The sequence below is a fragment of the Pagrus pagrus genome, assembly GCF_965226575.1.
Source record: "Pagrus pagrus genome assembly, chromosome: 23".
Taxonomy (NCBI): domain Eukaryota; kingdom Metazoa; phylum Chordata; class Actinopteri; order Spariformes; family Sparidae; genus Pagrus; species Pagrus pagrus.
Genome location: NC_140205.1, coordinates 1,285,436 through 1,310,035, shown reverse-complemented (window position 1 = coordinate 1,310,035; position 24,600 = coordinate 1,285,436). Strand labels below are relative to the sequence as shown.

General features: G+C 44.5%; 1 long non-coding RNA gene across 1 annotated transcript; it reads right to left on the bottom strand.

The window, feature by feature from the left end:
• Positions 1 to 7,807: 7,807 nt before the first annotated feature.
• LOC311252296 lies at positions 7,808 to 23,990 on the bottom strand. The gene is made up of 2 exons (XR_014621510.1): positions 23,638 to 23,990; positions 7,808 to 14,372 (listed from the first exon to the last, which is right to left on the bottom strand). It is a non-coding gene; the product is annotated as an uncharacterized lncRNA (long non-coding RNA).
• Between the last annotated feature and the right edge of the window lie 610 nt (positions 23,991 to 24,600).

Sequence of the window (24,600 nt, the reverse complement as noted above, 5' to 3'; positions counted from 1 at the left end):
CATCGCTGATAAACACACGATAAAACAACATAAGACTGATGTTTAATGCTGTTTCAAAAGCATTTACATAAACACATTAGTGTTGTTATCTTCATTCATGTGGTAAAATAAGCGGCTGGTGTCAGATAAAGTCCGTATCATCTGTTTTAAATGTGAGCAGCTCGTCGGAGTGACTGTCAGCTGGACGTTCGCTCGTCTGGATGAGATGATTTATGCTCCGTCAGTGTAAATAAAGAGACGTCAGCTGACCACGTCAATGTCCAAACGGCACTTTCATCCTCACAACATTAACCTGAATGGGACAAGCTGTCGATGAGCGGATCGATCGGAGCACTTGAGATGGCAGTGAGTCGCAGTGACACATCGACGCCGGAGGAGATTCTGTTCATCCGAGCAGGATGAAGGAGAGTCGTGCTGGCAGGTTTGACAGCTGATCAGTGTCTTCTGATAAACTGTAAGGCCCAGAGGAGGGAGGGCAGGGAAAAGGTACAGACACACTGAGGACGACTCCATCCTCCAAACCCTCCGTCTGACTCCATTTTTGATTTTGAGCTACTGCAGGAAGTCGACGGCGAGCGGACTGTAAGCAGGTTCGGAGCGAGCGAAAAGCTCGGCTGCATGAATAAATGATGATGTTGTGATACATGAAGTACGGAGTCGTACAGCAGGACGGACAGTTTCCTGCCCGACGCAGAACAGTCAGGTCGGATGTTAGTGGGACGCTGCAGAGAGCAGCAGCACGCTCGGTTTCAGGCTGAAGGAAAGAAATCTAAATTAAACAGGAGGCAGAGATACATCAGAACCCTCCGGTGGTTTCATCGAGGCTCCACCACCGCGGCACGATGCATTATTCAAACACGTATACGTAGTGTACACGTCCAGGATCAGATCAGAGCAGGCCGCTCAAACTTTTCACTCAGGAAACTAAAACTGAACGAAGCCGCCGGCGAAAAGCAAACAGCCGCCGTCACGTTCTGCTGAGACGCAAATATGATTATGACAAATTAAACAGGGATTATTTTAATCTCAGAAACAAAACAGCATAAACACTGATTTATATTGTGATGTTTATTTCTGCTCAAACATCTGGTTGGTCTTTTCTAATCGTACTGCGGGCCGACTTTGGTCCACGGGCCACGCTTTGGGCGGCGCTGTGTGACAGGCGTTCAGCATGTACGAACATTTCTAATGATGAACCTTTCACAGTGACGCGTTCACTTACTGCTGTACTTCCTGAAGGGAACTGTAATTGTGATGCGTTCACTTACTCTTCAGTATTCAAGTGTATTTGATCAGTGATGCGTTTACTTCCCCAGTGAATGTGAAAGATGATGATGTCGTGCGACTCTCTGGAAGGTCCCGACCCGCGGGTTCGGGCACCATTCATTCAGTTTTCATGAGTCTGAACCGCGTGGCGCTCGCAGAGTCCAGTCTGGGTTTTCCTCTGTAAAATAAATGAGTGAGCGTCTCACCATCAGCTGTCAGGATTTCAAACAGCTGACTGTTTTTTTTAAGCGCCATGTTTGAGGCAGTGAGGCGAGTGAGCGGCAGCGGTTAGTGAGGCCCTGGCAGCGGACCTCCTGAAGACAGGGCCGCTGTGTTCAGGCTCTCTGGGAGAGATGTTTAAACGGGATGGTGACCTCCACACGGCTGCAGGACAGGAAGCGTTAACACCATCAGTGGCTGCTGCAGGGACACCAACACAAACGAGTCGGAGCAGGAAGACAAATAATACAAATATGTTAAAGGAACAGTCCTCTGAGGCTAATGACGGTGTGTTAGCCTAGCTTAGCACAAAGACTGGAAGCAGAGGGAAAGTCTTAGCCTAGCTTCAGCAAAAGACAAGAAATCCAGTGACTTAATCTCATCTCAAGGTCCATTTAGTCGTGTGCTGAGACTTTCAGTCACATGATCTTCATCGGCACATGGATCCTCTGGACCAGACAAGTCACCATTCAACTCAGTCACCTGCAGTGCTGCTGCAGCCTGACTCCCTGAGCCCCTTTTTACCAGCGCTCCCCTGTACACCTGCAGTCCTTTCACATTTCATGTCATCAGGGACTTGAGGCGATAAAAGAATAAATATATCTCAGTCAGGAACGCAGGGACTCGCACTCCCTGAATTGAAAAAGCAGCATGCTAAGCTAAAACAAGGAGCACAATGCAGAAACCCCCCGGCTGCAGACAAGAATACAGTTTTTAACCTTGATAGGACTCAAGGTGGAGGCTGGTGGTGGCGCCAGGCTCTCCAGCAGCAGCAGCAGTGTGTGGGAGCCATGTTTGAATCACGGCCTTGTGGTGGGAGTAGATGAGATCAACCCATCCGGGTACTTTGTCCTTGCGTCACGTCCCCGCGTCCTTTAGGGTGAAAACAATCCTTCTGATTTGAACGGCGGTTAATAGAAAATTGAAAACCATGTGTCAGGTATGAGGATCCAAAATACTACGACCAGTCAGGCAAGTCATCATAGAGGCAAGCGTCATTATTAGAAGGCAGCTCAGCTCAGTTTCTGCCTGGAGCTCTGTCAGATGGACAGACCGGTGAACCAAACTCCACTCTAAAATCAGGTGTTTTAAGGCCGGGCCTTATTTTTTCACAGTAAAAACTGTAGTAACAACTTTACAAAGGCTCTTTTTTGATCCACTTTGATCTGCAGACACAATCGGCTTCACTCAGTGACATCATTAACTCACCTGTGATGAGGTGTTTGACATTTAACTGCCCTTCATTCTTTGGGGAAGTAAAGAAAATCTTAACCTTTGGGATTTTTTATTGTCAGATGTAAAAAATGCAGAATAACGTTTTACAGATTTCTTTACGTTACTGTCCTGATGCTCTGGGTTGTTTTCTGCACAATAACCACTCGGTTAGAGGTTGAAAAACACATTTGGGTTGAAATATCTGTTTTTGTCGCCTCAAACACGGCTGGAAAATGTCCCGAGGTCTCCTTTTAGAAATATCCAGTGGTTTCACGCTGACACATGTTGGAGCACAGTCCTGAACAGCGGTCACCGGCTTCACAGCCTTCTGGTCTTTACCTCCATCACCGTCTCCTCCACCTCCAGATATGACCGTCAGCTCATAAACATGTAAAATGAACATGATGACGTATTGTAGAAATATCAATATGGTGCGTAGCCTGTGACGTGTGAACGTGACTGCATCATCAGTGAATTCAGTTTCCTCTGAACTGCATCTGAAACAAGAACTGTTATTTTTACTGTTAATGTTATTATTTCATTTTTTGTACATTTTATCTGACAATAATGTAGCTAAAACCAAAAGCAGCCTTCAGGGAATCCCTGAATGCAGCATGAAGCCTGTGTGTGTGTGTGTGTGTGTGTGTGTGTGTGTGTGTGAGCTATTTTTAGAAAGCTCCTCTTTCTTCGAGGGGATTCTGGCTCTATTTTTGCTGAGGGTCCTGATAGTCTGCACCATTTAACATCCAGAGGGGGGCGTCGGGGGTTAGCGGTGCACGCTTAAATGAGGAAATGCAGCAGTTTACTCGTCAGTGCGTGACAGCTTACTGCAATTAAACCAGCGTAGGAAATGAGCTAATACTGCCGTCTGTGTGTGTGTGTGTGTGTGTGTGTGTGTGTGTGTGTGTGTGTGTGTGTGTGTGCATGGACGCTCCCTGGACACAAACGCGCTGCTGCTTTTTCTCGCCTCCCCCCGTGGTTCCTTTCACTGATGGTACGACCCAAAAAATTATAAAAATAAATAAAAAAATCCTTCCAGTTTCTGTAAAGAGAGGATTCGACCTTGCTTTGCCCCTCAGCCGCCAGAAATACAACAGATCTGCCTTCATGGTGGAATAATGTACGACTGCAGATACGATCAACTCACAAACAGCCTCAACAACACCAGAAACGTTGGGAGGGAGAGAAACATGAAAACCTGCTGCTGTGGCAGGAAGACTGAGGCTCAGATCTTATATTATCTCCTTAATGATGTGAAGCAGATTTTTAAATAAAGATAAAGGGTTTAAAACGTTCTGTATGAGAGTGAGACCCCGGTGAACACAGACACTGTTCACTTAATTCATCTGTAATTAGCTGCTTTTTAGCCTGTGTGAAGCTGCTCGTTCAGTGGATTTAAGATTCAAACTACGACGCTCTACCTTCAACTCTAGACTCAGTTTTGCACGTAACAGACACCATCCAGACTTTAAAATAAAGCCTGCTGACAAACGGTCCGTATCGTACGACACATGATGACATTTGAACTGTTATTAACAGTGTCAGGCGCTCGCAGTTTGGCCAGGTTCATGAAAAAGATCATCCTTTTGGTTAAAATGTGTTCAGTCCTGTAACATAAGTGCTCATCATTTACGTGCTAAAAACAAATCACTCGTGGTCACAAACAGGAGGAGAACCGAGGTCTCCCTGAGGGAAGTCCTGTGAATGACCCATCCAACCACCTCCTGACAAACCGTCTTCCCAATGTTCCCGGGAGGCTCCCATTTTGAAAGATCCTTTCCCAGTTTGCTCCTAAAACCCTCCTTATTTCTGGGGTCTCATGGTCGGCAGGTTTGCTCCCGAACCTCGTCCTTTAAACTTCTGCACCAGACACTTCAGTAACTGCAGCGTCAAACTGATTTATTGCTTTTAAATAACCTGGATAGTTGCCGGGAAATGAGTAGACGTTAAAAAACAAAGAGGCTTTAATACGGGAGGATTGCTGTGTTAGTCAGTCACGGGTGACTGTGCTCTGCTTCACCGAGGATTTCCTGCTTGGAAAGTCAGCTAACAAAAAGCTTCCTCTGAGGCAGAAGAGAGCAAACGAGCCCGGCTGAACAGGGTGATCACAGAGTAATGTGGCTGATGTGACTGATGACTCTAACCGTGACCTACATTAATGACCAGTGGCCACTCGCCATCTTCAAATGGACGGGAATGTCCTTGGATTACTGAGCTAATCCCAGTTGAGATTTGAGAGATGAGGGAACTTTGTGGGCGTGATAAAGCGCAGCAACGGCTGTGTGAAGCGAAGATTAGTCGTCTAACAGCCTCTCTGACATGGACGTTTCACACAGAGCCTCTGGTTCACCCGTCACTGTGGTCAGGCCCCCAGCTGATCCTGATTACACTGATTGTTTAAGTGAAATAAGCTCCTCATTGACTCTGAAGTCTCAGGACCATTCACACAAAGACTCCTGATGACTGTGAATGAAGAGCAGAAAATCAACTGAGCTGCTTCCACTCTGTCACGGTTATTCATACTTCACAGATGATGAATCATATTATTTTGTTGACCGTCAACTCTTCATCTAAAACCACCTTTCATGTCAAGGTGTGTCCTGGTTCTTGTTGAGGTACCGCGGGTTGCTAATGTTACCGTATAAATGGCAACGGCGACGATGCAGCTGCCAGTGGCTCCTCCAAACATCTGTAATCTTCACAGCTGTATTGATGAAAACCTGGCAGGAATCAAAGGATGGGTTCTGGACTTCAAGACGATCACTGCCCACGTCACCTTCGGAGGTGGGCAGTCCACCAGAGCCAGACCAGCCGACCACGCCCGGGAGGAGAGGAAAGAGATCCAGGATGGAGTCGTGCTAATCCAGCTTGGCTTCAAGGGTGCTGCTGTGCTGGGACTCAGAGACTGTCCACATCTTTGCAGAGACCTGTCTCCACCACAACGTCCCAAAACAGTGATCAATAAAGCAGTCTGAGAAATCTACCACAGCCCAATATGACCCGAGTTCACGGTTCTGAGACCCTCTGACAGTGATATATTTTGAAACCTTTATTCAGCACTTGGAGGTATTAATACACCATCTTAAACACCTCCTGCAGTGTAATGGAAACCGTGCAGTACCTTCCATTTTGGAGCTGACAGCACAAACACTTCCACCTTAATAAGCAGAACTCGGAGCGGCTCCACAGAACACGGGTCACTGAGCTGCCCTCAGCACTGATTCATGCAGGTCACCAGGAGGACAGTCGGTGGACACATGCACACACAGATTGCTCCACTCAGACCTTCTGCGTCCTGTTATCGCTCGTCTCATGGGAGAGGAGAAGTGAAACCACCTCGGACGGATCAATTATTAATGTGGAGCCGAGCTTTGTTCCACAAACACAAAGGCCGAGCGAGCTCGTCTCTCAGCCGCCTCTTCAGTCCGTCAGACAGACGCTGGTCCGGTGCTGCTGCTGTCAGAAAGTTATGTTACTGAGGCGAGCAGGAGATACAACAAAACCAGTCTGATATTTACGAAAAAAGCTTTACAGTGGGATGAGAAGATCAGTACCACTCTCATCTATACATTAAATATAAGGCTATAGCCAGTTAGCTTAGCTTAGCATAAATCATCAGGAGGAGACGATGGCTGAGCCTGACTTTATATCATCAGGAGGAGGAGATGATGGCTGAGCCTGACTTTATATCATCAGGAGGAGACGATGACTGAGCCTGACTTTATATCATCAGGAGGAGACGATGACTGAGCCTGACTTTATATCATCAGGAGGAGACGATGGCTGAGCCTGACTTTATATCATCAGGAGGAGGAGATGATGGCTGAGCCTGACTTTATATCATCAGGAGGAGACGATGACTGAGCCTGACTTTATATCATCAGGAGGAGACGATGACTGAGCCTGACTTTATATCATCAGGAGGAGACGATGACTGAGCCTGACTTTATATCATCAGGAGGAGATGATGGCTGAGCCTGACTTTCATCAGCGTGGAGGGAGGAGATGATGACGCCATAAAAAAAGACGCTCCTTACATGTGCAGAACCTGCCCTAGAAACATCATGTTTTTAAGTTTTCTTCAGTATCACAGTGATCCAGTGATGGTTGTCTGTACATTCATGAGTACACTGCAAACAGGAAGTGCTAACAGCTAATTCGGCAAAGTTTTAATGGAGTTTAGGAGTTTTTTTGGTTGTTTTTTCTTCTTTGCAAGCAGCTCACTTCCCAGTGGTACACACCTAAGCAGCTTTAAATGAACGGACGAATGGCTGACAGGTCTGCAGAGGAACAGTTCTGACTGCTGATTCAGCAGTCGCAGTACTAATGGTCTGAGTTCAGTCGTGGTTTTTTCCATTTGTAGTCTCCGCTGACCCCTCCGGAGCAGCTTTCTTATGTAATGGATCTGTTTCCCTGCAGCTCACAGTCATTACTTTTGAATGAGGCTGGAGTAGCAGTAAAGCAGATCAGCTGATCTACATGACTCTGCAAACAGGAGTCAAGGAGTTAGAAAATGATACGACTTCATTGTTCCCGTGAGGACTCGCGGCGCTACTGAGCCACTATACATCACCGCAAAAACCAATGAAACAGTCGCTAACGGACGATCTTCAGCTATAAGAATGTTTTCAATGAAATACTGCTTTAATCAGTCGCTCCAGGACGCTGCAGCGTTGTGATCGCTACAATTAATGCAAATTCAGCCAATCTCTGTGAAAAAACACCGTTTTCATTCCCATCGTGTCAGATCGGCTGCGTGGACGCATGTCTGTAAGTTTGACCCTGAAGTTACTCCTGTTCCTGCTTCAGCAGCCGTTAAATGAAAAGCCGGTCGGGAGGTCCGGGTGGGTTGTGCACTGGACTTACCTTCTGGAGGCCGAGGTTTGCATCCCCACAGTGAGACCGAGAGGTCAACACTGATTTGTTTTGGAGTTACGTAGGCAAGGTCACGTGACTGAACATTATATTTTGACCCACAGTGTGATCTAAACCTCAGCAAGCAGTTATTGTGCTTAAACCAAATCACAGTGTTTTCACAACAGTGACGCTCGAAACATGTCGTCATACGTGAACTGATTTAAAAACGCGTTCATGTTATACATTTGAGCACAGTTCATTTATTTATTAAACATAGGTGGTAGAAACATAAAGCCTTGTTAACTTTAATATACATTATATTATATTATACAAATCATTTACAACATTGCAGTACATTAAAGAGAAAGAAAAGGCCACATTAAACGTAGTCACAACTATTATTCAGAATGACTCTGTTGTGCATATACAGGAATATGAACGATCCCAGTCTGACGTATATTATGACATCATCAGGGACTTGTTCTCTTTTTTTCTGCTATTTAACTTTATACCTGTCGTCATACAGTGAAACACACGGACACTCAGGTTAACAAAATAAAACAGTATTTGAGATTTTACACACCGAAGACACACGCTGAGGTTTTGCAGACAGAGTTTTGTCGCTGTAGTTTCAGCTGTTAGCAGGAAACACAAACACACAGGTGAGTGAATGAACACAGGACCGACCTCAGGTACACGAGACAGACTGCAGGTGTTACACTCATGCCGGTAAGTATCTATGATAGTTAGTTTTTACTATTTTATGAATTGTTCTCTCAGTCTTGTTTCACTCCTCTGAATTTTTACAGCATTGTATAAAAAATAAACAGATTGTTGTTGGATTTAACCTGATGTATGTGTGAAAATCAAACCACACATCAATTCGAAGACACCGTTTCTGACCTCTTCTGATGGGAACCTATCAATATAAAATCAATGTAAGTGGCTGTTAGTCACCGTCAACACAAACACTCCCTCAAACTGTCAGGAAGATTCAGATAATTCAAACAACGCTTCAATTTTTATGGACAATATTTGGTCGGCAGGTCATTTTTTTCTCTATTTTCTATTAAGTCTGAATTTACAATCACGTCACAATCTTGATCACATTTGTTTTCATCTCATAAAACAGCAGCAGCTCTTCTTCAGACCAGCATGATGAAGAGATGTCGCTCTGAAAAATGCCTGTAAGTGTGTTTTGAATAAATTTTCAAGTTAAAGGCGCAGTATGTAAGAATTGGCCACTTGGGGAATTCCCTCTCCACACAGATAGGGGGCAGCATTTCAGAGAAACTGCTAATTGCAGTTGTGTCTCGTTAGTTAGCTCAGTTAGCCGTGCAGCTAGCGGTCCAGACTGAGAGCTCAGAGTGGTATGATAAGACAGGACAGGCTGGGGCTAGCTGGTTAGCATGCTAACTTTTTTACATAACTCTGCAACACAAAACTGAAACTTCTTCAACACTTTTGAATCCTCTGAGCTAAAATTCTTACATATTGCACCTTTTAAACATCTTAATTTTATGTCTCGCTCGGTTTGTAAAACACAAAATTTAACAATAAAAGTTGCTGGGTGTTTGTGATTTTTCCCAAATTAGGACTATTTTATATCAAATTTAAATAAAATGTCCTACTACTTGTAATACAGTACAGTACATACAGTATATTTCACTTTTATATGATCTGATTTCAGTGTAAATGCAGACAAAACGTTTGTGTCACAATAACACCATCGGTCGTTACTTCACACTAAAATCATTTTTAAAAAGAGCAGATTGTGTGAAGTGAAGATTAAAACATCTCAGTCAACAGTTTTACTCTCATGAGCTGCCAAAGTAAATCTATATCTTTTTAATCTGGAACAGAAAATTCAACGGGGGAAACTGAAAGTGGACACGATTGCGAATATTATATTTATTTTTTTTAATACCACATTTTGTTTTTGTGGTCCAAAATAACCAGAAAAAACTCCTTACTTATCAGAACTTATTACTATTACTTGAAAGAGATAATAGTTTATATAATGTATATTTTTTAAATCTTGTGTGGCGGGATAATAATGGAGGTTTCTAAAAGTAACTGACACAAGAAAACTAAATAATTCTTGTGCAAGACAAACAGCCTAAAAAATACATGTAGTCTTGTCCACTTTGAGCTTCCATAGAAAGAGATTTCTTTTTACTTTCATATTATTTTCCTCTCACAACACCAACCAGGAAGACTACTTACTTTACATTCAATACATTAATTTACAATACAGTATTTCTACGCACAACCAGTCGATTGCATCCCTACAGTGCTAATATAAATACACACTTTCTTCTTCTATGGTACTTCAGATGCATCTGACGGGGTTATAACTTAAATCAGGTTATGATTAAGGCACTGTTAACTCTTTATGTACAGACATGAACAACCAGACAATTCATCTATGCTGATGACATTGTACTTTTCATGCATTATTGCTTATTGATGAATAACTGTGGTTACTGCATGTTTCTTTGTGACATCTGCTGTTTTTTTTTCTGTCATTTCCAAACCCCTGCAGATATTAATGTTGTGATGGTTTGCATGTTAAAGAACAGTTTGTTTGTGTTTTTTCCACAAAGAAATTAAAGGCTCTAGTTTGGTTTAAAGTAGGAGACGCAACAAAAGACCTATCGCTTCTTACTCTTGATCACCTCACCCTTTATTTCTGTTTGTGTTTTAATTCTCTGAAATTTGATTAGCCTACTTTCATATTTTCTCATTATGATATTTCAATAAGAATAATACATTTGTTTTCCATATTTCCTTCGAACAACACTGCCTGTTAGCTTCGGCATACAGAAGCATTCAGATCACGAGTCTGATTCTTTCTATTTGACTTCGATGTCTTTCCTTCGGTTGGTTCCTACTGATGACGTCACATCTCTGGGAGACTTTGTTGTTAACAAACTGCAGTAGAAGGTGATGACAGGACCGAAAGCCCAAAACCTACAAAGTGTTTATTATGGAAATGGAAGAAAGTGATGAGAGAAATGTTTCGTCACAATATGACCAGGAGATGTGTAAATGGAGGGAGGGGGGCGCAGACTGCCGCTGATAACACACTGCTTTCTGTTTAGACAGTGACCTTTCCAGGTATCCCTCTTTTAGTCAGATGTCAAAGTGTTATTTAAATAAAGAAAAAGACGTCTTTGGGAATATGAGAAATGCTTTTGTTGCAACTGGCTGCAGGGGCGTGTCCAGTGTTACACTGTAGGGAACAGCAGAGTGATGGTGTTACACTGTAGGGAACGGCAGAGTGATGGTGTTACACTGTAGGGAACGGCAGAGTGATGGTGTTACACTGTAGGGAACGGCAGAGTGATGGTGTTACACTGTAGGGAACGGCAGAGTGACGGTGTTACACTGTAGGGAACGGCAGAGTGACGGTGTTACACTGTAGGGAACAACAAAGTGACGGTGTTACACTGTAGGGAACGACAGAATGCAGGTGTTACACCAGAGGGAACCACAGTGCTGGTATTACACCGCAGGGAACGACAGAGTGACGTTGTTGCACTGTAGGGAACAACAAAGTGCCGGCCTTACACCATAGGGAGCGACAGCCTGCCAGTGTTGCACTGCAGGGAACAACAGAGTGATGGTGTTACATTGTAGGGAACGACAGGGTGCAGGTGGTGGGTGTGAATGACAAAGTGAAAAACAGTTTAGTTTGCGTTGGACTTTAAAGATCTGTCCCGTCCTCTCCGGAGACCGATTCACAGAGGACCCACAGGATGGATGAAGGCAACAGAGATGTGATGGTGTTTTTGATCCCAACAACACACAGCACAAGCACACTGTTTAAATCCAGTTGGCCTCTTGACACATGGAAAAAGCCAACAAGAAACAGAAATGACACATCTGCATGTGCATTCATCTGAGACACATGAAGATTGAAACTGAACATGATTAAAGATTTATTTTATCAAAAATAGATCACAATTGAAGATTGTCAAAATAAACAATGGCAACAATAACTGGAAATAAAAAACAGAAAAGAAAAGAAAAGAAATCAAAATGCATTTTTCTTCCACACTGAATTTCCCAGAGCACAGTAATCACTCACACTATTGCTTTTCCTTATGTTTGCATGAAATGAAACAGTTTGGTGACGAGCCTGAACTGAACTCTGCAGTTGATGGTGAAGCATGAAGATGTCGGAGACGTAACAACGGATGTTACACGCAGTGAAGATCAAGTGATGGTTAAATATGTGGAAACCTGACCAGGCTGACTGTAAGTCACAGGTTTAGTCATGGAGGACGGAGCTGCGCTCACAGGGGAAATATTATGTCATTATTGTTGCACATGCAGAATGCAGAATACATTAATCACCACAACTAATGTCGAGTCACAGCTCATCAGCGCTTCTGTCACACAGAAATCACCCTCGGCTGTTTTTACGTCTAAGCCAAGCAGAATTACAACAAGAGCGAGCTGCAGACTTGATGCTAGCAGTTTGACGGAGACGAGTTTTCACAGACGCAGTAATGTTTTGTGATTATGAAATATTTTTCTGCAATCTTCACGGGTGTCAGATGAGAGGAGGCTGTTCGTACGGAGAGATGTCCAGGATGTGTTTAGCAAAGACGGCAGGGGAAACTGTTAGCTTAGCTCCGTCACGAGGAAAATAAAAACAATTTCTGCCTCGCACACCGCACATGTTCCTGAGCTGAAGATTATGATGTCACAGTGAAGCTGACCTTTGACCTTTTGGATATAAAGCATCGTAACTTAAATAACACATTCAACAAACAGACTTTGAGACGAGAGAACCAGATGTGCTAACATGCTAACACGCTAACTGATTTCTGGGTTTTAGGACGACAGACTCTGCCTCTGTACTCCGGACTGTTTCTCCTCCTTCCGGTTTCTGTTCTCAGTTAGAAAAGAAAGAAACGTCCCGGACCCAAACATTTTTTTTAAAGTGTGTTATGATGTTTCTTTATCACAGTCGTAGCTCCAGCGCTAACTGCTCCTAAAACCACGTCCACCAGGCAGTTTTCAATCATTACACCTGTATTTTAGGCTAGCAGTTTCCCTTTGCTGCCAGCCTTTTTTGCTAAGCTAGGCTAAACACATCTTGGACCCTTTCATGCATCGGTCACTGAACAGAGATTTACCTGATCTCCATCTTCTCATCTGAATTTCGTGAAAAGCGCTGACTGCAGGATTTCCCAAATTTTCAGATTCTTCTGATAAATTTAACACATGTTGTGCCTGAAATGTTCAGGGACCGGATCGTTGTTTGGTATGAAAAACCTCATAAAAACGTAAAAATTATTTTTCCATTAAAACTTCAAACTTATAAATATTTTAGGTTTAACAGTTTTTAAGACCAGCTCCATTCATTCTATAGCAGGAACCCTCTGCACAACATTATTGCCCTTAAATCAACATGTAATTAAAAACAGTCACACAAACAATTTCACAAATAAATTAAAATGTGCAAAGAAAATGGTGATGTCAGGCTCTAAGCTGCTTCGCTGTCGTCCGGCTGGATGACATCTGATATTTAATTAAAAGGCCGATATTGGCTTCATATATATTCATCCCTCGTTAACATGGTTTACATTTCTTCTCGGATCTTTAGCTTTATTTTCTGACTTCTCCAGGTTATTAAATGGCAGTTTATAGAGCGTTTGGGTTTCTGTAATCGCACCAGATAATTAGAGAGGCATTAAAAAAACTCAACCCAGGTCTGATGACAGTGTTCAGATAATGGAGACTCACCAGCGTCATTCAGGTGTTAAAGCTTCTGTCGTTAATGAGCGGACACTGAGGTAGATGTTCTCAATATAACAGATATACAGCATTTTGATCAAAAACCCAAACACAATCAGAAACATTCAAAATCATTCGAAGAAAACTCAGATGTCACATGTCTGCGATAAATGACTTTCAACCGACTCTTTTTGTTGCTGCTGTTGAAGTTTTCCACACATTCGTCTGCAGGGGCGAGTTTGTTTTTCTTTTTTAAAGTGTTTTTTTGGCAGGCAGACATTTTTCATGGGAGCTGCCCACTGGAGCTGCTCTGTTTTTACAAAGGCAAAAAAAAAAAGAAACAAAACAAAAGAAAAACAAGACGAAATAATTAAAACACATTAGCAAAAATGTTAAAAATCTACAAAATAATTCACGAGGTTAACCAATCCCCCTCCATATAAAACATATACAGTATGATACTTTAAAAAATATAGATTTAGCAACTTATTCCACCAGTCGAACAGAATCATTTGAATTAACTTGATATCGATGAGCTGTTGTCGTTGTTGTTCCCTCGGTACAGATTATCGGTGCTGGGTCGAGCCGTCAACACAAAAGTCAGACTTCTTCTGTTTACATGCTCTACTTTCCAAGCATGCAATAATATGTTTTGGTTTGAATATGATATGCGACGCACAGACAGGACGTACAGCTTCTTTTTCTCTACAGCAAGAGGAGCGACCTCCCGAAAAAACATCTATTGGTGATTATATGTTGGACTCCGTTAGCCAGCAGACATGTTGTAAATATACGAAGCAGATGATTCAAGTAACGTTTGTCGTACCTCAGAGTCCCGCTGCAAAAAACATCAGTCAGGATGTCCTCTTGTAATGGAAAGGCGTCTCATAGCTCCGTGTTTCTATGAGTGTCAGTGTTTTTATCCAGAGTTTGTTTCACCTTCATCAGAGGAAGGAGGAGGAAGAAGAGGATGAGGAGCGGGGGAAGCAGGGACGTCGTACTCTTTTGGTTTGACAAGGCGCCGCGAGGAGGAAGCGAGGTGGAGGAGCGGCTCGTCGTCCATCCTGGAAACAGAAGCAGAGACACTGTTGGTCCGTTACAGAGTAAACCCTGCAGGACTCACGATCACATTCATGAGGAAAATCAAAATGTCACGTTCAAACTACACAGTGATTCTGTCTGTTAAAGGAACAGGTCACCCAAAACTTTAAACTCAGTCAACATCTCCCATTCACACTTTTAGCTGAGCAGCTACAGTAAATCTGGTCTCCTCAGATCAGGTTGTGATCTCTACATCAGCAAACGAGACCATCGGTGAGAAGATCGACTATTTCAAAATAATTAAAATAGTTATTCTCTCACCGGCTCAGATTCTGACTTATCCTGGTCGAATAAGTCACAAAAATTAAAACATATTTTTTATGTTGGAGTGCTGAGGATGAATCTGTAGTACCCGCTAGCTGAGCTAACAAGCTAACAGTAGCTACAGTCATTGATGCATAAAAGGAATCCAGTTAGCAGCAGTTAGCAGTTACTCTGGTGATATGCTGCCCCCTATTTGTTGGAAGTATGAACGCATCAGGTGGCTAATTCTTACATATCGCACAATTTTTTTGAAAAATATGATGAATCTTGAAGTCCATCTGTTCTGAGGCTGCACAGACAGGAGAGTGACATATTCATTTAAGATTTAAGAGATAAATATGTGCTGATTGTTTCCACGACTGTGAGATCTCACAGGAAACAGTTCAACTAAACAAATTCACAAACCAAAAAGAAAACTTCAGAGACACAAGTCAATAAAAACAATAAGACATATTCACCTATACGACACGTAAACATGTGGAGATAAATGGACTCACAATCTGAACACTGACTATATATACTCCTTCCCCAGACTCTCCATCGCGCGCACACACACACACACACACACACACACACACACTCCAGGCCATCTCCATCGGTCACATGCTGAGGAAGCAGAGCCAAGGACAGGACGAACCAGCAGCCATCACTTCCTGTTTATTCTGTGCTGATTGTTCACAGCTAGCGACGCCGACCGACAACATCCACCACGCTAACGTGAGCGAGCCACTGCGGCCCGACGACAGGGAGGAAGAGGACAGGGAGGAGGAGGACAGGGAGGAGGAGGACAGGGAGGAAGAGGACAGGGAGGAGGAAGACAGGGAGGAAGAGGACAGGGAGGAGGAGGACAGGGAGGAGGAAGACAGGGAGGAAGAGGACAGGGAGGAGGAAGACAGGGAGGAAGAGGACAGGGAGGAAGAGGACAGGGAGGAGGAGGACAGGGAGGAGGAAGACAGGGAGGAAGAGGACAGGGAGGAGGAGGACAGGGAGGAGGAAGACAGGGAGGAAGAGGACAGGGAGGAAGAGGACAGGGAGGAAGGGGACAGGGAGGAAGAGGACAGGGAGGAGGAAGACAGGGAGGAAGAGGACAGGGAGGAAGAGGACAGGGAGGAGGAGGACAGGGAGGAGGAAGACAGGGAGGAAGAGGACAGGGAGGAGGAGGACAGGGAGGAGGAAGACAGGGAGGAAGAGGACAGGGAGGAAGAGGACAGGGAGGAAGGGGACAGGGAGGAAGAGGACAGGGAGGAGGAGGACAGGGAGGAAGAGGACAGGGAGGAGGAAGACAGGGAGGAAGAGGACAGGGAGGAAGAGGACAGGGAGGAGGAGGACAGGGAGGAGGAAGACAGGGAGGAAGAGGACAGGGAGGAGGAGGACAGGGAGGAGGAAGACAGGGAGGAAGAGGACAGGGAGGAAGAGGACAGGGAGGAAGGGGACAGGGAGGAAGAGGACAGGGAGGAGGAGGACAGGGAGGAAGAGGACAGGGAGGAGGAGGACAGGGAGGAAGAGGACAGGGAGGAAGACTACGTTTCTGCACAGATCCTCTCTCTTGCACCTTTGAATGACTTCATTTTTTCTCTACAATTAAAAATGTTTATTTTCCGAACGACTAAATCCAACGAAGCCCTCAGTTTATTGAATCTGCCTCGTCTCAGGCTGTGTTCGATGCAAACGAAGCAGGTCTTCACATGTTTCATGTGTGATCGTCTCAGTGTTTATCAGTGTTTATGATCCACAGCAGCCACAGTTTACCTGAGGACCAGCCGGGCCCTCTGAGATCAAACCTCCAGGGGCCACAGGAGGTCTGAACCCAGTCAGAAACTTTATTGACCCAGTTTAATCGGTGTCACTGGTGGGGAACTGTTCAGCATAAAAACTCTTGTGCAGACGGGACGTGATGAGTCGGAACAAGACGAGCAGGCAGACGGTGAGTCGGAGCGTAAACGGCAGCAGCCGGATCAGCTGTGTGCCGCACGGCGTTCGTAAGAGAATCCAGTGAAGACGCTCGCTGCGGTTTGTCGAGCTTCACTTCACTCCAGCGGACTCAAGGTATTATCAGCTGGCTTCTGTAAGCCTGGCTGCACATTCTCCATGTAGTAACAGCTAAAAATAGACCGTTCTCCAGGAAGGGGGAGAAAGGAGGCATCAAGTGATAATCAATGGGAATAATGAGGTTTAATCTGCTCGCTGCACGAGGTGCTGCCGGTAATTAGGTCTCTCAGTCAGTCTGCAGCCGGAGCCACGAGGAGAGAGCACGTTTTAAATCAGAAGTCTTTTATTACCACTTCTTCTCTTTCCTCTGCTGCTGCTAATACATTAGCTCAAAAACATACCAGCGCACGCCACAGCGTCAGATCTGATGTGTTTCACAGCGAGCTCAGCCTGACCCAGACCTCAACCTGAGTCTGACCCGGTCCAAACCAGAGCTCACAAACACACTGCAGCCTCAAGATTAACACACATCAACCAGTGGCTTCAACCTTCCTGCACATCTGAGCGATCATCAAGCTCCCTGTGACTTTTACCTTCGGTGCCAGACTGTGGTGGCAGCTGCATTGAAGTCTATGGGAGATGATGGAGAAACGCACTGAAACCCAACAGATCTACATATGATGATTTACTTTACAACACTTTTCACTTTAATCCCACATTTTATGGATTAAAGGAAAAATCTGAATGATCAGTTTGAGTTTCAGCTGCAGGTTAAATAAAGACAAAAGATTAAGTTTTAATTAAAAAGTCTCCAGAAGGTCTGAAACTGATGATTTAGAGAACAGTTCAACATTTGTGCTTCAGAAAAAACTTCAATTCTGATTATAATTGCTGCAGATTGTTTGTCTGCTAAAGACTGAAGGCTTTGAAGCGTTTCTCTCGGGTCAGTGGAGGCTGAGATTCAGCTGTCGTTGACACATTAAAGCTGCGACGTCTTTCATATCTCTGATCGATGTGTTTAAAAACCTTCATCGGCTTCATGTGACACTCAGGTCGAGGGTCGCCGTTATTTAAAGACTCGTCCTGTGTCACTTACACTTGATGGATGATGGTCACGAGACCTCGACCGGCACGACAATAAACCATCAGTGACAGCAGCTGCTGCGCTGTGGTCGCCACGGTGATGGCACCACAACATCCACACAACATCACGCAGGAGAGATTTAACAGCGTCTACACTGCCGTGGTCCAGAAACAGGAGGCCAGCTGCAGAGGAAGCCTGTTTACAGTGATGACAGTAAAATGTGTTTGTGACGGATGATTCAGAATTAATGATTGAAAATGTCTTTTTCACCGCCTGTTCAGAGAGAAATAAATGTATTGATCCAGTTGAACTGGGTCATGAGTCACATGATGTTTGTCAGTTTGTTGTGTTAAAGTCAAACCTCATGTAGTTTTGTGTCACAGCGCTCAGTGAACTACATCAACTCATCAGCACCAGAACCAACACCAACATGGAGCCAACTGGGTCAGAAAAGCTCGTAAACAAGATGAACTTCACGATAAATCTGCTCATATTGACAGCTGCAGTTCTGGTTCTGGTTCAGTTCTGAGCTGCTGATCTACAGGAGCAGCTCTACAGTGTTTCAGTCAGGAGACGATCATCTTCACCTCCACGCCGCTGCTTTCGCCCGTTTGTCTTTCATGAAGTGGAAAAAGCAGTGGGCTGGGTGGAGGTTGGATGGGTGCTGGTGCTGGTGCTGGTGCTGGTGCTGTAACTCACTGCAGGCCACTTGAAGCTTCGGGACAGATTCCCTCAGCGGTGACAAAGACGCTAACAATAGCTGTCAGAGTGTAACTCTGCCCCGTCAACAGCAGCAGTGTCATCCAAGGGGAAACCTGTTTACCTCCGCCTGCACCGGCTGCATATGTTCAGAGAGGACATGCAGGGCAGGAGGAGGAGGAGGTGGGCGAGGAGGTGGGCGAGGAGGAGGTGGAGGAGGAGGAGGTGGGCGAGGAGGTGGAGGAGGAGGAGGTGGAGGAGGAGGAGGAGGCGACTTTACAGGAGGAGATTCTGACCAAAAAGCCTCCCAGGGGGCCGACGGTCAGTTGGCTGAGAGCTGTCATGTCTCCTGCTCTCAGTCTGACATGAGCTGCTGCGTTATGTAACTGTAACATGGTGGCTGCGTGGTGGAGGAGCGGCGTGCTTCATACAACACGCTCTGAACATGACGCCTTCTCCTCCACGTGTCACCTTCACGCTCCGATGCAGACAACGGACAAACAAACAGCTGACTGACTCAGTCCTGACCCGCTGCCAGCATGAAACTCAGAGCCTGTTCACACCTGACGGCAACAAGCGTCTGATCACACCTCAACTCCTGCTGTATGCAGATAAACACAGACATCTCTTGGACACATGAGGTTTTTGTCAAAGACAATAATATTTTCACGTAGAACATTTGCTGAATTAACAAGAAGGAACAAATCAGTCAGAATCAGTCAGAGACAGAGTTTCACACAGTTTATAAAGTGTCTCCAACTCAACAACTCACTAAACTGACACATTTGTTAAGGGAGTCTGGGGACAAAGAAGTCGCCTATACTGGTTACTGGTTAGTGTGTTTGTAAAATGTGACATGTTTAGATCAATAACATGTTTCTTCTTTCATAAATTGAGTGTAAATGGTGAAATCAGTGTAAACAGTGTGTTCAAACAGCTGCTAAATGTTGGCAGGTGAGACTTTAGCACTTTAGACACAGAAGCAGACTTTCTGTCTTTGTGTATAAAACACACTTAGAGCAGAATGTGACTGATCGGATCGCTGCAGTCTGACTGTGGATGAAGCTGACTGAGGTTAATTCCAGTCACCTGTGTCAGACCTCGTTAGTGCGACTGGCAGCAGCTGGTCTGAGGGAGGTTATAAAAGCTGCAGCGCGTCAGAGAAAAGACTGAACTTGGGGAGAAACATTAGCGTCTTTGTGAACGTTAGCTTCATCATTATCTTTAGAAACAGGCAGAGCTGTGTAAGTGTGTGGATGTGGTGTGTGTTGTCAGTCGCCTGTAGACCAGAAACCTGGTCCATCTACAGTGACCTCCAGGAAATGAGTCTCTTTCAGACGAGTTTGAATCAGGACTGTCTGAGAAAACCAGAATAAAACTGTTTTGAACTTCCTGGAGGCTGTTCTGAAAGACAGAGCACGTCCATACGCTTTAATTCAGACTAAACTCATCTCGATGAAGGTGTTGTCCACACCGGTGTTATCAGCAGACAAACGATCCCCATCCATACAACACACGTCACAGGATCATCCACGCACACGGTGCCACACGACCGCTCCTCTATATATTTTTAGTAAAAAATAAAGAGTAGGTTATATATCAGAGGCACAGAGCTCTGGAAGTCTGGATTAAATTATAAATGAATCCATCATGTTTAAAAGGAACCAGAATACAAGAAATTACATCCATTGTGTTAAAAATCTGGTCGGGCAGAACCTCCAGAACCTTGTGAGATTGCGCCCACATTTTAAATGCTTCCTACGTCCACGTACAGAAGGAACGTTTAATAACAAACTGCTCATTAAGTGCATTGAACTAATCAGTGAGTGGACGAGCCAGAACCTCCTGCTGAGCACTGAGGCCCCGAACAAGAACCATCAACAGTCAGTCACCCTGAACTCAAAGCACTGAAATCTACAACTCAAACCAGAACTGTTTCTGGACTCGGACATGAATTCAGCCACGAAATCAGCAAGAATTAAAGGATTTCTGTCAAAACGAGACACAAAAAAACGTCTTTGTGTTTTTATATTCGGCAGGCTGGACCACTGGAACGGTGCGTTCACAGGTCTGAGTAAAAAATCCGACAGATAGCCGCTCCTCATCCTCACTGACACCTCACTCCTTAAATCACTGCACTGACTTCCTGTGTGTCGGAGGACAGATTTTAAAGCCTAAAGCACTAAAGACCTCGGCCCTTAAAGACATCTCATCTTTCATTGCAACTAAACTGTGAGTGAACTTAAAGGTGCAGCCGGACCAGAACCACCTGCAGATGTTCAGTCCTCACCACAGCTGGACCGACAGCTCCAACACCAACACACTTTTGGACAAACACATGTAGTAAAAGTCTTTCTGCTGCTCGGAGAGAATAAGTGTTTTATTGTCGATGAGTCTGAAAGGAAGTTCTGAACTGAGAGGGACCGTCTCTGTGACCGGCTGCAGCTGAGAGGACGGATCAGAGCCGGCACACTGCAGGGACCATCCAGCTGTGGTGTCTCTGACAGCTGCACAGGACAGACTTCCTGCGGCAGCTGCTGCCACCTGCTGGCCGACAGCTGTACTGCTGCTGCGACACCACAGAGGTCACAGTGATTATCACCCGATTCATCACAGAGACGTGTGTGTGTGTGTGTGTGTGTGTGTGTGTGTGTGTGTGTGTGTGTGTGTGTGTGTGTGTGTGTGTGTGTGTGTGTGTGTGAGTTGACACAAAGTATTAATATAAATCAATTTAAAAAACGACACAAAAAAGATATTTGTGGCAGGTACATGGAAGAGGAAGTGTGTTCAGGCTGTTTCAATGTTTGGATTGTAAATAAACTGGGATTGTTATTTATTTATTTATTTATTTATTTATGATAAACTGTGGATAGTTGTTTGTATATCAGTTGTAAATAAATCTGATAATGTGTTGAAGTAATGAGTTAAAAGAAGAAAAGTGATAGAGGAGTCAGGATACGTAAGATTAACTTCCACTTACTCCTTCTGGGACTCTGTTATTTTCTTTGTTTTTTATTATTATTTTTATAGTTTACTTCCTTTAAAAAACTCAATTTTATTTAAATAATATATTTAATAAACAGTATCAGTGTCAGTAAATGCTAAAAAAAGTTTGATTGACTTGTTGCCGTTCAACATAATTTTATTAGTTTATGTTGCATTTATCAAAACCGGCGTCACAAAAGATGGACGACACAGTAACGTGATGATAAACGAATAAAAGATGAATTAATCTTATAACAGTGGATGATTAAAAGGGTCATTAGACAGAAACTGTAAGTTTTAAAGGGCCAAATGTCTGAAAGCTGTTTTCTAACATTTAAACTCATTTTACAGAACTCACTGACGTCTTATCTTTTAACTGGTGTCACATGAAGAACGAACAACAGTCACGATATCCATGAAACGTGCATTTTACAAAATGGCTGCCACAGAGCATCAAGCCACATGCTGTCAGTCTGGAGACATCGGACTGAACCACCTCCACAGACATTCAGGAAGTGAAGTGATGTCATCAGTGTGATCTTTATTTCAAAATAAGAGACTTTTGTCAGTAACACTTCTGACTCCAGGGGACGATTACTGTCATGATATATTTTAGCATATTCATCATATATTTGATAGTTATGTTGACATTATTGCATTTAATCAAAATCAACACTTCCCTTCTACATGACTGTGGAGACAAGTCACTCTGTGTTAAATGATGGATTAAAAAACTAATATTGACATCTTGATGAGCCCAGAGGCAGTAATTGTTCAAATAACCTGTTGTATTATGAAGAAATATGAACAAATGTGTAATTTGTCTGTGAGGATAACACGTAGAAACAAGCTGTGAATCAAAGTGCAGCGTGAGACGTGAGTGTCGGAGTGTGAAGACACATCTGGGACTTAATTAATGTTAAATTGACTCGTTAAGACGACGACGGCGACTCACAGGGCAGGTTTTCATATCAGGCACCGACAGATTAAAGCAGGAAACACTGATGCTGAGTCAATGTGAAGCATTTAAAGGAGCAGTCTGTAGTTTTGTGGAAGAAATGTTAATGAGAGGAGAAAGATCTTCATTGACTGATTTTAAATAAACAAACTCTCTTTGTGTTCATGACCGAATAAACAAACTGACCTTAAAGGACAACACAGTTTATACTGTTTAACTTTGTTTATATGTGGCGGACCCTGCCACCTTTCTAGCTTCAAACAGTGTTCTGGGAAACAGTGATGTAAAATGCCGCTCTGCTGCCCCCTGGTGGTCAACAGTCAATGAATGCAGCTTTAAATTCACTTATTCTCTGATTAATGTGGGAAATCTTTAACTGCTTCTTCTGAACAACTTTTGTCAATATGTCTCACTGCTGATTGGTTCAGACAGTGTTTCTCTAATGGGGGAACGAGGACCCCCCGGGGTACTTTGGAGTGTGGGCGTATTTTATTTGACACTATTTTCTTTGTTTGTTCATTTTGTTGAGTGTCTGGGTGCAGGCCGGTCCATGGCCCTCATCAGGAGGAACAAGGTAACAGGTAACTAACTGACCCGGCAGTCAGCTGACGTCACGTGATGACCTGGTTCTGGTCGGTAACATGACTCAGTCGTAGGAAATAGTCCTACCGAGTGTTTCTGCTAGTTTGGAGAACAGAATCAGACCCGTTGTTCTGTAGCAGCGCTCTGTAGTTCAGAAACATACGTCTACAGCTGAATATTGCTGATTTAAAGCTGATTAAAATACATTTGTGTCACTGAAAGCACAATTTTGTTTTCATGTCATCCAGCAGTGCAGACGCCTCACACACAGAGAGGGGAGTGAAGGTGCTGTTTGTAAGAAAAGTGGATTTCTTGCAGGACGGGTCGGCCGCCGTCCCACAGCATCAGTATCTGATGAATCAACTGAATGATCAGCTTTTCTTACAAGCAGCGCCTTTAAAACAACAGAAAACAAATGATGTGTTATTAAAATCAGTGTGGCAATAAAGTTCCTTTCAATCAACTAATCAATGAATCGACTGATTGTTGCAGCTCTGTTTTAAATTATTGAATGTTCCTCTGCTTTGTGTCGCTGCAGGGGGAACGGGAGAGTCGTGCAGACTTCCTGAAACAACCACACAGTGACGAGACCAGGTTCTGACCAGGTTCTGACCAGGTTCTGTGTTCCTGCTGAGAAACTTCACACAGGAAGAGGAGCAACAAGTCACACACACACACACACACACTGACTGACTGACAGAGTAAATCAGATGATGAATGAACTCACCTGTCTGTGTGACCAGCTGTCGGCCGTCTGAGCTGCAGAGTCGTCCGTCCGTCCGTCTGTGTCGGTGACTCAGCAGTTCACCTCCATCAGGCCTCCATCCACCATAATAATCCAACATGTGACCTTCAGGCTGAAGAACGTCGGCTGGGACCTTTTTTATTCCCTCAGTTTGTTAAAAATCCACATTTCTTCCATCAGGTTTGGTTGAATGAGTCCAGATGAGCGAGGAGCTTTAATGACGCAGCTGACGATGGAGGAAACCTTCAGAGCAGCAGGTGACCTCCTCTGTTCCTGAGCAACACACCAGAGCTCTCCGTCTGACGAAGACCCACCCATCCATCCATCCATCCATCCACCCATTCACCCATCCACCCATCCATCCACCCATCCACCCATCCATCCATCCATCCACCCATCCACCCATCCATCCATCCATCCATCCACCCATCCATCCACCCATCCATCCACCCATCCACCCATCCATCCATCCACCCATCCATCCATCCATCCACCCATCCATCCATCCATCCATCCACCCATCCATCCACCCACCCATCCATCCATCCATCCATCCATCCATCCATCCATCCATCCACCCATCCATCCACCCATCCATCCACCCATCCACCCATCCATCCATCCACCCATCCATCCATCCATCCACCCATCCATCCATCCATCCACCCACCCATCCATCCATCCACCCATCCATCCATCCATCCACCCATCCATCCATCCATCCATCCATCCATCCATCCATCCATCCATCCACCCATCCATCCATCCATCCATCCACCCACCCATCCACCCATCCATCCATCCATCCACCCATCCATCCATCCATCCATCCACCCACCCATCCATCCATCCACCCATCCATCCAACCACCCATCCATCCACCCACCCATCCACCCACCCATCCATCCATCCATCCATCCACCCACCCATCCATCCATCCATCCA